General features: G+C 42.4%; 1 long non-coding RNA gene across 1 annotated transcript; it reads left to right on the top strand.

The window, feature by feature from the left end:
• Positions 1-337: 337 nt before the first annotated feature.
• On the top strand, positions 338-3,648 carry LOC113029999 (uncharacterized). The gene is made up of 3 exons (XR_003273532.1): positions 338-461; positions 922-1,014; positions 2,740-3,648. It is a non-coding gene; the product is annotated as an uncharacterized LOC113029999 (long non-coding RNA).
• Positions 3,649-5,540: the final 1,892 nt, after the last annotated feature.

The following is a 5,540-nucleotide window of genomic DNA, read 5'->3' as shown; positions in this document are numbered from 1 at the left end:
TTAGTGACCCATCCCATGCCCCTGTTATTTCTTCTCCACATCTGAACCATTGTAAAGGTTGCAGTTCAAGGGCCTGAGGTATGAAATTTTTTTCAGATCAGCTGTGATCAATATTTTTTGGAACTTATAAATAACAATAAAAGCTGTAATGGCTCCATTAGCATTTTGTGTAAATGTTTGTGTTAAAATTATAGCTTTAATGAGGTCTTTCTACTTTAGTTTTAGTTATAAACTATGTATATGTGTACATATAGTATGTATATTTACAGTACAGTATGTTGTGTTTGTTGATATGTTTTCAGGTGGAAGCAGAATATGTGAGGGTTACTACTGCTGCACTTGTTCCAAGGCTTTTTACACAACTTGACCAATACACCAATGACCAGCTCATAAAAGTCTTCAAGAAAAAAGGAGGCGTTGCAGGGAAGAAAATTAGACAAACTTTGGCCCCAGCCACACAGGTGCGTTATTCTGTTGGTAGCAAAATATTATGGCTAATAAGATCATTTTCAAATTTAAACAGCTAGTGTATGGTAGCTGCACAGTGCACTTACATTTATATTAAGCAAGACAAAGTTTGGTACCCACAACTTTGGAAAATTAAAATTACCTAAACTTGTGTAAAATCTGATCCCTCAATTTTGGGTTAAACCAGAAGTGAATGTTTTTATGTTAAAGATCAGTTTTTGAATGCAAAAAAGATGATGTATTAGTTTGTCTTTACCTCCATTATGGACATATATAATGTGGTGGAAACCCTGCCCAACAGGTTAACTATTCATGTCCATGTGATGATCAGTTGGTCTTGTGTACATGTCTATCTGTGCAGTGGATATGTCATTCATTTTGCGTATAATGTGAGTTTGTGTCATCCTAAAGTATATCTGTTTTCTCTTCCTGTATCTCTGCCACTCTCTACAGAAGGAAACTATTGAAAAGGGGAGGGAGTGTGTCCTCAGGGCACTACCTTTTTACCTGAATGAAGACCCAAGCATCCTCTTCAAAGAATAATTGGTTGGTAATTTTAGTTTAGTTTTTTATCTGTATTAAACCAAATTTTTGAATAACTAATACAGTTTGCATACAGGGAGAACCGGTCAACCGAGGATGCGATCGCCACAGTGCTGCACACATTACTGAAGCACTTGGAACACAGGAACACCTATGCACGGCTCCTCTTTGTAGACTACAGCTCGGCTTTTAATACCATCCGGCCATACAAACTCCGTCCCAAACTCCACCAACTGGGACTTAACTCCTCTCTGTGCAACTGGATTGTGGACTTCCTCACTAACCGTAGACAGAGTGTCAGAGTGGGTAAGAACACCTCTTCCACCCTTGTGGTCAACACCGGTGCCCCTCAGGGGTGTGTTCTGAGCCCTCTGCTATACACTCTCTTCACCCATGACTGTATTTCCTCCTGCGCGTCCAATCTCATTGTTAAGTTTGCAGATGACACTACAGTGCTCGGACTTATATCCAACAATGATGAGACAAACTATAGGACAGAGGTGCAACAACTAGAGTCATGGTGCCACGACAATAACTTGGTCTTAAACACCAAAAAGACCAAGGAGATCATTGTAGATTTCCGGAAGAGGGGTCATAACAACCATCTGCCTCTCTTCATTGGCAGTGAGGCGGTGGAGAGGGTGAGCAGTTTTAAATTCTTGGGGGTAACTGTGACCGAGGACCTGTCCTGGGGCAACCATATCACCTCAGTTGTACGGAAGGCCCAACAGCGCCTCTACTACCTGAGGAGACTGCGGAGCGCACACATTCCCAGATCTCTGATGTTGAACTTCTACAACTGTGCCATCAGCAGCGTTCTGACGTATGGATTTCTAGTGTGGTTCCCCAGCTGCACCAAGGCCGATCAGCAAGCACTCCAGCGGGTGGTGAAAGAAGCTGGCAGAATTATTGGAACAAGTCTGCCAGAGATCAGTAATATCTTCCCCACTCGCTGTCTGAGGAGGGTGCACAGTATCCTGCGGGACCAACATCACCCTGCGCGCCACCTTTTCCATCTGCTGCCCTCAGGGAGAAGGTACGGGTCTATACAGGCCAGAACATCCAGACTGGCCAACAGCCTGTATCCACAGGCTGTGAGGCTCCTGAACTCTCTGCCCCCCTCTCACGGACAATAACCATATCCAACTTCTTAATAGCAATGAACTGGTCTGCATTGGTGCATCATATCTTTATTCTCTTCCCCCTCCTGCCCCCCCCCCTCTTTCTTAAATAGATAACTATCATATCTGATATCATATCTCACAGTACAATAATATTGAATGGGTTGCATTGTTGTATTTTGTCATGTTTCTCAGGTCTTTGTCTGAATTTCTACGAACATTATTGCTAAGGATTGTCTTATTGCATTGGAGTCACACTGGGTTAAATATGTACACTTGGGTTTTAAGGGGTATTTATTATTTTCTTCTTTTTTTTGGGTTGTATGGAAGCCCCAAACGCAATTTCATTGTTCTTGACAATGACAATAAATAAATAAATACTAAAATACTAAATACTAATGTTGTTGCATGTTGTAACGTTGTTGTTGTTGTTGTAATTTGCATGGAACCTGTTTAAATGTTTTGGGAAATCTTCTTGTATACCCAAACTATGTATATTTATTGTTGAATCTGTAGTCTAAAATAGTGGCCCACTGGGGTGCATGTTCCTAATATTGTGTTTACTTCATTAAACTGGATGCCATTTTTCTATGTTTTTGTGTCTAAGCTACAGCTGTTCAGAGGGAGCTGGAACAAATTACCCTTGCTATCTTCACCATCGAAAGAGTTGATGCCAGCACTCCTCCAGCCGATGTGGGTATAACCATCTCGGGTGTTCTGCATGACCTGGAAGACCTGGCCTCTGCATGTGCACTCTTAACGGGTGGGATATATGCACTGAATCTCAGTTAACCTCAAGACTGAAAGCTTTCTTTGAAGTACTTCAGAAGCTCTTCCTTCATCTGTATGTCAGCAGACTCTTGACCAAGGTACAGATGCTCAAGAATAAACTGAATGAATAAGCCAACCCTTAACTTGGATGATGAATGTTCTGTCAGATGGACAGAAGTTTTTCAGAGGCTGAATGAGAATAAAATGGTAATTTGTTGAAAATGACAGATAAAGGGAAAATTACATTTAAGAGAAATTTAGAACATTTTGAAAAGTTTGTAAACTACTACAATTTGAGAGATTTTACTCTTGTGGGGGGATTTAATTGAGATTCAAAGGATTTAATTGAGAGATGATACTGCACCAGAAATGTTGAAGGGTGGTGTGTATATTAGCGTTCAAGGCATATTGTTATGAGGTGGAAATATGTTCATATTCTGTTTGTGTTACATTGTGTGCATTGTAAAGGTAATTGCAATACATACTAAGAATAAGGGTAAGTTGGGAATGCAGGATGAATGTATATTTTGTGGACTTTTAAAGACGAACAATTGTTTCCATGTTAAAATGTTTACAACTGAAGTTTTTTGGTAAAATAAACGTTGACAGTGGCAAGTGTTAAATGGTTACTGCTGTGCTGTTGCAAAAAACCGAACGCTGACAAGCTGTTTTGTTGTTAGACCATAATGTTGGCATGTTTTATTAAAGTTTTATTTGGGATGGTGATAGAATTTTCTTTGATTGCTAATATCAGTGGACTATTTATTATTATTATTATTACATTAATTTTTTTTTATTGTAGCTGTTGAGGTGGACACTCCACTTTGTATTGTTAAAGGAAAGCACTTTGGCGTTGTGTTACTGGACTGACCCTAAGCAATCATTGCAAACAGCAACTTTGCTATCCATTTTAGACACTAAAAGAAAAAACACTCCACAGACCTTACTAGCATCACATGTGCATAACTCAAGTGTCATCTTATCAATGTGTTATGTGGTCTTCAATGTTTTTTTTCTTCTATTTCTGGCACATACAGACATTTAATTTAAAGTCGTGATGTTGCATCTGCCTACATACTGTTAGTTACTAACCCTAATGAGCTGTTGTGTTTTGTTTCGGACCGGTTTTACACAAATGCTCACTGAATAGTTATACAAGTATAACACACAGTGAAATGTAGCCTGACACGCTCCTCGACATGTGCAAAAATTGGGGGGGGGGGGGGTGTAGAGGAAGAACATTATATATATATATATATATATATATAGTATATACATTGGGTGAATGTGCAGTAGTAGCAGCAAGCAGGTGAATTCTGTACATTAATATGAATAGATATCTGACTATTTTACAGGATAGACAATATAAACATATTTAAAATTAAAGGAATTGAAATGTACATTGTGCCTTGGTTTAGTGTCTGGAAGAGTCCTGTCTCAGTCAATTATAGATGATGTGAGAGGGCGGGTGTGTGTGTTTAGGGCCTGGATGGCTTGGGGATAGAAGCTCCTCTTGAGTCTCTCTGTCCTTGCCCGGAAGATGCGGAACCTTCTACCAGATTGCAGAAGTTGGAACAGTTCGTTGCCAGGATGGGACGGGTCCTTCAGTATCTGCGCTGCTCTAGTCCGGCATCTCCTGGTGTAGGTGTCCTGAAGCGGGGGGAGAGCAATCCTGCAGCAGCGTTCTGCTGTACGGATCACTCTCTGGAGAGCTTTTTGGTCCTTCACACAGCTGTTCCCGAACCACGATGTCATGTTCTGTGTGAGGATGCTCTCCACAGCGCCTGTATAGAAAATCCTGAGGATCTTTGGAGAGACCCTGAACTTCCTCAGTTGTCGTAGGTGATACAGGCGCTGCCTAGCCTTTTTGGTCTGGACCTGAATGTGGGCAGCCCATGTCAGGTCTGAGGAGATGTGGACACCAAGATACTTGAAGGACTGCACCCTCTCCACTGGAGCTCCATTGATGATAATGGGCTTGTAGTCTCTGTGCTGACCCCTTCTGAAGTCCACCACCAGCTCCTTGGTCTTGCTGACGTTCAGCTGGAGGTGGTTGTCCTGGCACCACGATGCCAGATTCTTCACTTCATCCATGTAGGCCGCCTCATCGTTGTTGGAGATGGCACCCAACACCACTGTGTCGTCAGCAAACTTCACAATGGTGTTGGAGCCGTGGGTGGCCACACAGTCTGAAGTGTAGAGGGAGTAGAGCAGTGGCGAGAGGACACATCCCTGAGGTGCTCCTGTGTTGATGGTGATGCTGTTGGAGAAGCACCTGCCCACCCTCACCACCTGAGTTCTGCCAGTGAGGAAGTCCAACACCCATGCACACAGACGGCTGTTAAGTCCCAGATCCCTGAGCTTTGTGAACAGTCTGCAGGGCACTATTGTGTTAAACGCTGAACTGTAATCAACAAACAGCATTCGCACATAGTTACCCTGTTTCTTGTCCACGTGGCTGAGAGTGGTGTGTAGGACGTGGGCGATGGCATCCTCTGTGGATCTGTTGGATCTGTAGGCGAACTGCAGCGGATCTGTGGTGTCTGGGATGGAGGAGGAGATGATGTTCTTCAGCAGCCTCTCAAATACCTTCATTACTACCGAGGTCAGTGCAACTGGCCGCTAATCGTTCAGGGA

The sequence above is a fragment of the Astatotilapia calliptera genome, chromosome 10, assembly GCF_900246225.1.
Source record: "Astatotilapia calliptera chromosome 10, fAstCal1.2, whole genome shotgun sequence".
Taxonomy (NCBI): domain Eukaryota; kingdom Metazoa; phylum Chordata; class Actinopteri; order Cichliformes; family Cichlidae; genus Astatotilapia; species Astatotilapia calliptera.
Note: the sequence above shows the minus strand (reverse complement) of the source record. Positions and strands in the feature narration are given on the sequence as shown.